At 40.4% G+C, this 12,879-nt stretch overlaps 1 pseudogene; it reads left to right on the top strand.

The window, feature by feature from the left end:
• Window positions 1–461: 461 nt before the first annotated feature.
• LOC134352537 (interferon-inducible GTPase 5-like) overlaps window positions 462–12,879 on the top strand; it is a 30,147-nt pseudogene continuing 17,729 nt past the window's right edge.

Genomic DNA, 12,879 nt, shown 5'->3' with positions numbered 1-12,879 from the left:
TCGCACTTCTAGACCATCGCAACACAACTTTGCAAGGGCTCAGCACGAGTCCTGCCCAGCGTTTGAATGAATCGCCCACACGCACTCGGATAACGACACCTCCATTCTTAGTTTGGAGTTCCACGGCAAGGCCTGCACCACGGCTATTGGAGTTCAAAGGCACCTCTCCCGTCGCCCCCTCCCCTTGGAATCGCTATAAAGATCGGTTCCGAAGCCCGAAGGCTGCAACGTTCATGGTCGAATGAGGTGCTGTTCCTCAAACTGGTGTCAGTCCTCACAGTCACCGGGCAGGAGAACACACATCAATAGGACCGAGTGAAGATAATAAACTGACAGGAGGCACTGGAGACTGCAGCTGCTGGAATCTAGGGCAACGGACCAGCTACCGGAGGAGCTCAGCAAATGAAAAAGTGCAGGTGAATCACTGATTCACCTGGAAGGAATGTTTAGGGCCCTGGATGATGGGACGGGAAGAGGCAAAGCAGTTGCAAGGGTAAGTACTGTAAGAAAGTGGGTGGTGGGTGGTGGGTGGGAGTGGACCAGGCAGTCACGAACTGAATGGTTCCTGCAAAACCCTTACATTGTTACGCTGGAAAGAGAGCAAAGGATTCTGAGGTGTTGCTGCGACTCGAGGGTCTGAGTGTTTGAAGAAGGTTGAACAGGATGAGTCTTTCTTCCCCGGGGCGTAGGAGAACGTAAGATGCCCTTGTAGTGGTGTATATAATCATTGGTATGTTGGTTTATTATTGTCACATGTACAGAAGTACAATAAAAACTTTTCTTGCACGCCGTTCATGCAGATTCAAATTATTACATGGAACATTGAGGTTGACCAAGGTAAAAAAATAGAATAATTCAGAATAAAGGGACATTGCAATGCAGGTCGGCAACATGGGGCCAGATAACACCATGTAGCAACTGTCCTTGAGTTTGAGAGTTCTACTTTCAGGCTTTTCTCTCTTGTGCCCGAAGGCAGTGAGAGAAGGGAGAATGTCCGTGCGGGTGGGATCTCCGAGGAGCACTGATAGGGTAAATGTAGCCAGTTATTTTCCAGGTTTGGGGAACCTAGAACTAGAGGACAAAGTCTTAGGCTAGAGATAAGAGATTTAACTGTCCTCTCTGGGACAATTTCTAAACACAGAGAATGGAACATATTTGGAACTAGCTAGTGTGGTCGAGGCAGGTTAATGAACAAACACTGAAGATCATAAGACATAGGAGCAGAATTCGGCCATTCAGCCCATGGCATTCACTCCGCCATTTCATCTGGCTAATCCTGAATCCCATTCAACCCCATACAACTACCCCCTCTCCATATCCCTTAATGTCACAACTATTCAGGAATCTATCTCCTTTCTTTAAAATATGCCCACGTACTTGGCGTCCACTGTAGTCTGTGCAGAGCATTCTACAGATTCACCATTCTTTGGCTAAAAAGAATAAATCTTGCTTTCTTCTGTTCTAAAAGGTCACCCCTCAATTTTGAGGCTGTGTCCTCTAGTTCTGGATACCCCCACAAGTGGAAACTTTCTGTCATGGTCCAGTCCGTCAAGTCTGCATTCCAGTTCATGGTCTGGTCCAGTGACCCTTATTCCAGGTTTTCCTGTTTTCCCCGTTTCTGTTGGGTGCTCTAATTGAGGCACATTATTCTCGTTGCTGGATTGCTCCTGTCCAAACCCCTGTCTGAATCCCTACTCTGCCCCTTCCTCCTGAAGCCTTGCCCTGCAACCAGTGTCTATAGCCTTGCCTCACCTGAAGCCTTGCCTTGCCTCACCTGAAGCCTTGTCTTGCCTCACCTGCAACCCTTGCCTCGCTTGAATCCTTCCCTGCAACCTTCGCCTACACCGCTGTCAAGTTTAACCATCGGAGCAAGACCGGAGACTTTCTGTGTCTAAATAACTAACTGTCTTTCGTTGTTGGAACTCTCTCTGTGTCCACGGCTTCGCTAGGTAGTTCTGGCTGTTTGCGGCTACCTTGTGTTGGGAACCGTCTCATCGTGTTCAGCATTCTGTGCATGAGTCCCAGCCCTATGTCTTGTTCTCAAGGAGGGGTCCCGGCTCTGTGTTCCATGATCCTGTCTCCCTCGACCAAGGCTCTGAGTGTCCTGTCTCCCTCAACCAAGGGTCTGTGCGTCCTGTCCGCATCCAGTCCACGTCCTGCCCTAGCCATGTTTGTAGTCCTCGAGTCCTTGCCTAGGCCCAGGCTCCTTTTCTGAGTCAAGACCCAGATTCCGGATCCTTGTCCAGGCTCAGGTTTCAAAGTTCCCGAGTTCCAAGACCAAGCTCCTTATTCTAAGTTCCACGTCCCAGTCCCATGTTCCTTGTCCTGTTCATAGTATTTCAGTGTCTGTCTTGCATTTGGGTCCGCCACTAACGCCCACCTTATGACACTTTCTCTCCACATTCACATTATCTGGTCCATTCAACATTCAGTATGTTTCAATGAGATCCCCATGTATTCTTCTAAATTCCAGTGAGTACAGGCACAAATCTGCCAAACACACCTCGCATGTTTATCCCGTCCTTCCCAGTATCATCCTTATAAACCTCCCCTGAATTCTCTACAATGACAATACATCCTTTCTGAGATAAGGGGTCCAAAAACTATTGATAATACTCGAAGTGTGGCCTGACCAATGTTTTATAGCATACACATTAACTCCTCGTTTTTATATTCTATTCTCCTTGGAAATAAAACCTGTGAATTAACTTTATGGGAGGTTTGCACGAGGACTCCTAAGTCCCTTTGCACCTCTGATGTTTGACTTTTCTCCCTATTTAGGTTATAGTCTGCACTATTGCTACTTTTACCAAAATGCATTATCATATATTTTCTACACTGTATTTATCTGCCACTTTTTTTGCCTATTTTTCCAGTTTGTCTAAGCGCTGCTGCAATGCATTTCTTCCTCAGCACTACCTACCCTCCACTTGCCTTCGTATCATCTGCAAACTTTACCACAAATCCATCAATTCCACTATCTAAATCATTGACAAACAATGCGAGAAGTAGTCCTAATACTAGCTCCTGAGCAACATCACTAGTCACCTGCACCCAACCAGAAAAGGACCCTTTTAGTCCCAGCTGCTGCCTCCTCCCTGTTAGCCATTCATCTACCACGCAAGTATATTTCCTGTAACATCATAGGATTTTAAAAGACATTTGGAGAGGTAATTGGATAGGAAACTTTTAGAGGGATATGGAGTAAATACGGGCAGATGGGACTAGATCAGATGGGAATCTTGAACGGCACAGAGAGCTAGTTCCGTGGATTCAAAATCTGGCTTGCCCACCTACTCATGCTCAATGGCTCAGAGACATTATGTCCTGCTTAGACCTTGAAAAGATTCATTATTCACTTGTGAGGGGACCCAGGAGGGCCCCTATTAACTGTTTGAAGAGAGACAGAGAGAAAGTTATTTATCATCAATGGTTTTTTTTGAAAAGAGAGAGAGACGAAGATGGATGGTTGGACTGTCATGGGAGGTAACTTTGGAGTTTTACTTTGGAGATAATACTAAGCAGCTCGAAGGTTGATATGGTGACTGACAGCACATTATCGATGTTACTTTCAAGGACTTGTTGCTTGCTTGCATTTCCTTGCAGACAAAGGAAGGAGGGACTCTTTGAATGACAGGTGATGCTCAGCCTGGTGAGATAAATAGGAGGTCAGATGATACAGACATCAGACACATGATTGGGACACCGAATGAGCATTGCTGTGCCCACAGAGAAAGTGGGTTTTGGAGGATCGATCCAATTGCTCTGCCAGTGAAAATTCAAAGGCAAGACCGGTGGGGAGTTGTCCATGTGTCTGACCCTGGCCTGAGTTGACACCTCAACCACACCAAAGTATGGTCCCCTTTGTTGTTAAGTCACAGTCGGTGACTTGTGAAGGATTTCAGAAGACGACGACAAAATCGACGGCAGCAGCTCACCTGAAGACTCAATTCACTCTCTCTCTCTTTCCCCCCATCACTATTCAACTAAATACCACGAATTGAACTGAACTTTACTCGGCATCGTAAGACTGTATCTTTTTACCCCTAGACTTAAAGAAGCTTGGTTTTCATACATATTTTTCCACACTTACTGATTTACTTACTCATATATATAAATCTTGCTAACCTGTTTGATTAATCTTCACTTAGTTTACTGTATTGCATAGTTATTAATAAATATTAAAAATCACATCAGGTGACCTCCAAAAAACCATTACATCATTCTCACAAAAAAAAACACATCTCCTTGAGCATGTAACACCTCCCTCCAAAAAAAAATAATAATTTGGTCTCTTGAAGAACAAAATTTTAACAATTTATACAAAAAAAAGGTATAAAATTTACAAAATACACAATATATACAATCTTATCTTTCAGCCCTTTACAAACTAATGTACAGTGGGAGTGTTACAAATGATAAAATATCACTCCAAAAAAACCAAATTTTCATTGTACATTTAACATCTAGACAAACAATCAGTGATCACATTGTCTTTACCCTTCATGTGGGTGATCAAAATATTGTACTCCTGTAACATTAGACTCCAATTTAATAATCTTCTATTTTTGTTTTTCATTTTACTCAAAAACACTAATGGATTTTGATCTGTATACACTGAGTGGTTTATGAGTAGAGGCAACATACACTTCAAAATGTTGCAAAGCTAAAATAAGAGATAACAATTCTCTTTTCTATTGTTGAATAATTTCTTTGATGGGCATTAAATTTCTTAGAAAAATAAGCTACCGGACGATCAGCTTCATCACCATCATCTTTTTGAAGTAACACTGCTCCTGCAGCTTCATCATTAGTACCTACAGCTAACGAAAAGGGTTTTTCAAAGTCAGGAGATTTATGTACAGGTTGACTACATATTATATCTTTCAATTTATCAAATGCCTCCTGACAAGACTCTGTCCAAACAAACTTTTCATTTTTCTTCAAGAGATTAGTTAATGGAAGAGCAATGTTTGCAAAATCCTTACAAAATTTTCTGTAATATCCGACCATACCCAAGAATCTTCTGAGAGTTTTCCTACCAGTTGGAATGGGTACTTCTAAAATTGCCTGAACTTTTGCTTGAACAGGTGCTAATTTTCCCTGACCCACAACATAACCAAGGTAAATCACTGTGGCATGACCAAACTCACTTTTAGCTAAGTTAATAGTTAAGTTAGCTTTTGAAAGTCTCTCAAATAATTTCTTCAACGCCGTAATCTGTGCTTTCCACGTATTATTCCCTGTAACCAAATCATCAATGTAGTCATCTGTATCTTTTAATCCCTGAATCACGCCATTAATCATCCTCTGAAAAGTACGTGGTGCATTCTTCATCCCAAATAGAAGAACATTATATTCATATAACCCAGATGGGGTTACAAATGCTGAAATCTCTCTACCTCTATCCGTCAATGGAACACACCAATAACCTTTTAACAAATCAATTTCTGTAAGAAATTTGGCCTGTCCAACTTTGTCCACACAATCATCTACCCTAGGGATTGGATATGCATCTGTCTTTGTCACAGCATTTACCTTTCTGTAATCCATACAAAACCTAATACTATGGTCTGGCTTAGGCACCATAACACACGGTGAACAAAATTCGAATTAGAATGTCTAATAATATTATTCTCTAACATATACTTAATTTCCTGTTCAGCAAGTTCACATTTTTCCCTGTTCATTCGATATGGATGTTGTTTTATGGGTTTTGCATCTTCCACATCCACATCATGCGTAGCTACGGTGGTTCTTCTAGGGACGTCTGGAAATAAATCTCTATATTTAAAAATTAACTGTTTCATCTGCTCTCTCTGCTCTGGCTGTAAATGAGCTCATTTTTCATCAATATTTTCCAGAATTTTTGAATTTGGTAACCTGGCTGAAATAATGTTGGGTTTAAAATGAGTTTCAGATGAATCCTCTATTAAGTTCTCATCAAGATCAGACTCATTATTGATCACAACAGTCATAGTAGCAAATTTTCTCTCATAATACGGTTTCATGATATTTATATGACACAGCTGTGTTGTCTTCCTTCAATCTGGGGTTTTTACCACTTAATCCACATCATTTACCTTTGATTTAATCTCATAAGGACCATGGAATTTGGCTTGTAGTGGGTTTGTTTGCACTGGGAAAAGAACCAACACCTTATCTCCAGGTTTATCTCCAGGTTTAAATGACCTCATCCTAGCTTCCTTATCATACCAAGTCTTCATCTTCTCTTGAGCTAACTTTAAATTTTCCTTGGCCAAGCTACAAGCTTTGTGCAATCTGTCTTTAAATTTCAAAATCATAATCTAGCAAATTAGTGTGTACTTCTTTATTAATCCACTGTTCCTTCAACAAAGCCAAAGGTCCTCAAACTCTATGTCCAAACAGAAGTTCAAAAGGACTAAAACTTAATGATTCCTGTACTGCCTCCCTTATTGCAAAAAGTAGTAAATGTATACTTTCATCCCACTCCTTTTCATTTTCTACACAATATGTCCTAATCATAGTTTTTATTGTAGAATGAAATCTCTCCAAGGCTCCTTGTGATTCTGGATGATATGCTGAGGAAATAATCTGATTTGCCCCCAGTTTATAAACTATCTGTTGAAACAACCCATACATAAAATTACTACCTTGATCTGATTGTATTTCCTTAGGCAACCCAAAATAAGTAAAGAATTTTATAAGAGCCTTTGTCACAGTTTTGACTGTTATATTCCTAAGAGGTACTCCCTCTGGAAACCTAGATGCTGTGCACATAATAGTTAATAAATATTGATGCAACACACATCAAAGTTGCTGGTGAACGCAGCAGGCCAAGCAGCATCTATAGGAAGAGGCGCAGTCGACGTTTCAGGCCGAGACCCTTCACCAGCAACTTTGATGTGTGTTGCTTGAATTTCCAGCATCTGCAGAATTCCTGTTGTTTGCTAATAAATATTGATGTCCAGTTTTAGTTTTTGGCAAAGGACCTACACAGTCTACAATGATTTTTGAGAACGGCGCACCAAATAGAGGAATTGGTTGCAGTGGGGCCATTGGAGTAACTTGATTAGGTTTACCAACAATTTGACATGTATGACACATTCTACAAAATGTCGCCACATCTTGTCTTAAACTAGGCCAACAAAAATGTTTAGAAACTTTGTTCATAGTTTTCTTTACACCTAAATGACCACCCAAAGGATTACTATGAGCCATAGTCAAAATCTTATTTTGGTAAATTTTAGGAACTACTACCTAATGATTAACTTCCAGGAATTGTAGGCGATCTCCACTTTCTCATTAATACTCCCTTTTCAAAATAATATCCTACTGGCACTTTTTCAATTTCACTATCTGGAAGAGCTTGTACTTTTAATTTAACTATCACAGGATCTCTACCCTGCTCTGCTATTATCTCCTTTCGAGATAAAGACAAATCTTCCTGATCAGACATACCATCAAAATCCTGGTCAAATAATGTAGGCAAGAAAGTTTCTGATACATCCTCAAAATTGGAATCTTGATTTGAACTGTCATGGGTAACAACCTCATCCTTTACATCAGCCTTTTTAGTCATAGATCTTGTTACAACACAGGAAGAATCTGTGTTAGAACCCCTCTGTGATTCCTCAGAATTTGAATTTATTGTCAAATGCACTTCAGGAAAAACTTGTCCACCTGCTAAGTCATTCCCTAACAAAAGAGAAACATCATTCACTGGTAAACTGGATTGTAATCCTACTTAACAACCTCTGTAACTAATCCTGACCTTAAATTTACTCTATGTAAATGTGCTGGCATAAGGGCACTCCCTGCTCCTCTTATATAATTTACCTCACCAATGACAGACTCAACACTAAACCTTAGCACACTGTCTAATATTAGTGATTGTGAAGCTCCAGTATCTCTAAGTATCCTTATTGGTACTGCATTGGATCCTTCTTTCAAGGATACAAATCATTCTGTTATAAAACTTCATATCCCTTCTTAACTTGGTCAGACTCTGACACATCTTCATTAGTATTTTCTAAACCCTGTGGTTTTACAGGTTTTTCAGTATGCTGCACACAAGCATCTGGGGCCACTTCTTTCTCTTTCCTTTTCAATCAGAAGCAATTAACTATTACATGTCCCAGTTTCTTACAATAATTACAAATAATATCAAAATGTCTTTCCTTCACATGTCTCCCTTCATCCTTACTTTTCTCACTAACTTCAGGTTTAATGTCTGATTTACCTTGACTCTCTGTGCTAGTTTTCCTTTCAAAAATTTTACCTGGAGAAAATTTATTCTTTTGAATTAAAACATACCCATTGCCAATTTAGCAATCTCCTGCAATGTAGCAGTGTCCCGTTCATTTAAATATGTTCTCACTTCAACAGGAATGCTTCTTTTAAATTCCTCCTGCAAAATCAGCTCTTTTAATTTATTATACTCCCCATTCACATTTTTAGAGGAAACCCATCTCTCTAAACACACAGATTTCTCATAGGCAAATTCCACATAAGTTTTTTCCACTGATTTTTTCAAACTTCTAAATCTTTCTCTATACGCTTCCGGAACCATCTCATATGCATTTAATATTTGTTGCTTAACAATATCATAATCCAGTGCTTTCTCAGCATTTAAAGTTGTATAAATGTGTTGTGCCTTGCCTTTGTAACATCACTGGCCATTGGTCTTTTGGCCACTTTAAACTCAGAGCAACTATTTCAAAATGTTGGAAATATGTGTCCACATCAGCTTCATTAAATGGAGGAGCCAAAATAACCTCAGGACTAGCAATAAACTGTTTGGTAGAACCAGAAGACTGACTCCCGGACTTTAATTTCTGCATCTCTAGCTCGAATTTCCTCTGGTTTTCAGCTTCTCTTTCTTCAAATTCCCTTATTTTATTAGTCTCTCTTTCGGCCATTTCCACTTTAAATCTTTCAAACTTTAACTGTTCAAGATGCAACTGCACTTCCAGATTACTCATTGGAAACTTCTCTAACACCTCAGCATCAAACAATTCCAAATTAATATAATGTTCAGCAGTTTTTCATTGTATGAAAGCCTTGGTGGAATTTTTCGTAATTCCTTTAATATCCAACTTCCTAGCAATCTCCAATACCTCAGGTTTTCTGGCATTCTCTAAAGATCCCAAGTCAGGCGTCTTCAAAAACCTGTCAATATCCATTGTTGCCGAATACAACACACACACACCAATAAAACCAAAAAAAAAAAATATCAGGTATTTCCCTTTTCCATATCAAAATGGCAATTACCAGCACTTAAACTCAAAATCAGAACATTTCCTGGCCGAGCCCCACTGTTTATGTTACGTAACCAGCAACAATGAATATCAATCAAGACAGGTTATATAAAAATAACCAAACATTTATTAAACGCAGATAGACGATAAGGAAAAAAAACAAATGAAAACTTTAACCAGAAGTTAACAGATATGCAGCCGTTCACCAACTCACCACTCGGCTCTGGTTCTTAAAGCGTTAAATGCGAAAACAGTTCATAAAGTGATACAATCAGATATAGTTCTTACAGCGATAACTTCGAAAGTCCAACAGATTTACACGTTCAATTGGGAGAGACTTCTCTGGAGAGGGATTTCTTCACAGACGCAACTTTCCTACTGGTTCTGTCCACAGGATTCACGATGCCGAAAATAAACAGTTTAAATCAACTGACCTTAAATTCCTGGAGAGAGAGAGAGCACCTTTTTGCATGAACTCCTTGCTCTTTTTGGCAAGAGTTATCCTTAATGCAGGTAGCTACTACTCCAACGAAGACTCAATAAGGTCGATCCTTTATTAAACTGCCCAAACGATGCCGACTCCTCTCGATCCTTCGATCCTGTAACTTTGGTAAATTCTTCACTCTCTCTTCCAATGTTGGAATTGGGTAAATCAACACATCTAGCAAAAATTTCCAGTCCAAATAATAATGGTATCTTGCAACAGAACGCACAACCATTTTAAAAATGAAACTGTGTCACCAAAAACAAACACGCAACAGAAACAGTGATACAGCAAGTTCTACCTGGAAATCTGCAAACTAAAAACCCTGCGTCACCTGGGTCGATCCTTACATAGTCATGAGACACATGTCATCACATGACCTCACAGCAGCAGGAAAATCACATCAGGTGAGCTCCAAAAGACCATTACATCATTCTCACAAAAAAAACACATCTCCTTGAGCATGTAACAATAGAAACATAGAAATCTACAACACATTATAATTCCTTCAGCCCACCGTGTTGTGCCAACCATGTAACCTACTCAAGAAACTGTCCAGAATTTCCCTACCACATAGCCCTCTATTTTTCTAAGATCCATGTACCTATCTAAAAATGTCTTAAAAGACCCTATTGAATCCACCTCTCCCAGCTTTGCTGGTAATGCATTCCATGCACTCACCACTCTGTGTAAAATACTTACTTCTGACATCCCCCTTGTACCTACTTCAAACCACATTAGAACTACGCCCCCTCATGTTAGCCATTTCGGCCTTGGGAAAAAGCCTCTTGCTATCCACACGATCAATGCCCCTCACCATCTTATCCACCTCTATCAGGTCATCTCTCATCCTCCATTGCTGCAAGGCGAAAGGCCAAATTCACTCAAATTCTTCTCATAAGGCATGCTCTCCAATCCAGGCAAATCCTTGTAAATCTCCTCTGCACTCTGTCTATAGAATCCACATCCTTCATGTAATGAGGTGACCAGAACTGAATACAGTACTCCAAGTAGGATCTAACTGAGGTCCTATATAGCTGTAACACTACCTCACGTCTCTTGAACTCAATCCCACGATTGATGAAGGCCAACATACCATACATTTTCTTAACAACACTGTCAACCTGTGAAACAGCTTTAAGTGTACTATGGACATGGACCCCAAGATGTTGCTCATCCTCCACACTACTAAGAGTTTTACCATATGTTGTGAATTGTGTTACCTTTGCGGCAGAAGTACGATGCAATATATAATAAATAGAGAAAAAATGTGAATTACAGTGTGAATATTTGTAAATTAAATAGTTAAATAAGTAGTGCAAAAACAGAAATTAAAAGTAGTGTTCATGGGTGCACTGTCCATTCAGAAAGCAGATAGTAGAGGGCAAAACTGTTCCTGAATTGGTGAGTCTGTGCCTTCAGGATTCTCTACCTCCTTCCTGACGGTAACAATGAGAAGAGATCATGTCGTAGATGGCTGGGATCTTTAATGATGGATGTCATCTTTTTGAGGCATCACTCCTTGAAGATGTCTTGACTACCATGGTAGCTAATTTACAACTCTGCAATTTATTTTGATCCTGGGCAGTAACACAACACCTCCCCCATACCAGATGGTGATACAGTAAGAATGCTCTCTAGAATAGAAATTTTCGAGTGTTTTAGGTGACATATCAAATCTGATCAGTTAGGGAAGTGAGCCAAAGATTGGCACTTGCACTTCATAAATGGTAAGTGTGAGATGATGCATTTTTGAAAGTTAAATCAGCATAGGACATATCAGGGGTGTTAGAGCACTTGATAATGTAATAGACCTTCAGACCCAGTAGCAGAATTAGGCCATGAGGCCTGGGACTCTGCTGCACCATTAAAGGGGATTATTTTCCCCTTTCAATCCCATTCTCCTGCCTTCTCTCTAAACTATAAACCCTTACAAATTAAGCACCTACCAACCTCTGCTTTACAAAAACCTGGTGACTTGAACCTCCACAGCAATCTGTGGGAATGAAATTTATGGGTTCACAACTCCCTAGCTACAGAAATTTCTCCTTCTTAAGGCGGTCTTAGGGCAGATAAGTCACCTGGACCAAATGGCCGGCATCCCAGTGCCCGAAAAAATGGTGCTGAAGAGATAACGGATGCATTGGTCATGATCTCTCAACTTGATTTTGGCAGGGTGCTGGTGGACTGGGAAATTGCAAATGTCCACTCTTTAAGAAGGGAAAAAGACAATTGAGAGCAACTTTTAGGCCAGTTAGCCTGACCTCAGTGGTTGGTAAAGTGTTGCAGTCCCTCATTAAGCGCAAGCTTTTTGGGTGCTTGGAGATTAATGATAAAATACGTCAAAGTCAGCATGGTTTCTGTAAAGGGAAATCATCCCTGCCAAATCTGTTAGAATTCTTCGAGGAAGTAACTAGCAGGGTAGACAAAGGAGAGGCAGTGGGTGTCATTTACTTAGATTTTGAGATGCTATTTGATAAGGTGCCACATGAGATTGCTTAACAAGGTAAAATCCTATGGTGTAACAGGAAAGATACTGGCATGGATAGCGGAATAGCTGACAGGCAGGGGGCGGTGAATGGTTGAAAAGGGAGCATTTTCGGGTTGGCTGCCAGTGGCTACTGGTGTTCTTTAGGGGTCAGCATGGGAGCTATAACTTTCACATTCTTTGTCAATGATTTAGGCAATGGAATTGATGCTTTGTGGAAAAGTTTGCAGATAATACGAAGATAGGTGGAGGGATAGGTAGCGCTGAGAAAGCAATGTGATTGCAGCAGGACTTGGACTAATTGGAAGAATGGGCAAAAAATTGGCAAATGGAATGCAGTGTTGTGAAACGTATGATAGTGCATTTTGATAAAAGTAACACTGGTGCAGACTATTATCTAAATGGAGAGAAAATTGAAAATTGAGATGTGCAGAGGAACTTAGGAGTCCTCGTGCAAGAGTCCCAGATGGTTAACTCACAGGTGGAGTCTGTGGTAAAGAAGGCAAATTACAATGTTGGCATTTATTTCAAGTGGAATAGAATATAAAAACAAGGTGATAATGCAGAAGCTTTACAAGACACTGGTCAGGCAGCACTTGGACTATTGTCAACAGTTTTGGGTCCCTTACCTCAGAAAGGATGTATTGTCATTGGTGAGAGTACCG

This window comes from Mobula hypostoma, chromosome 10 (genome assembly GCF_963921235.1).
Source record: "Mobula hypostoma chromosome 10, sMobHyp1.1, whole genome shotgun sequence".
NCBI classification, from domain to species: domain Eukaryota; kingdom Metazoa; phylum Chordata; class Chondrichthyes; order Myliobatiformes; family Myliobatidae; genus Mobula; species Mobula hypostoma.
Note: the sequence above shows the minus strand (reverse complement) of the source record. Positions and strands in the feature narration are given on the sequence as shown.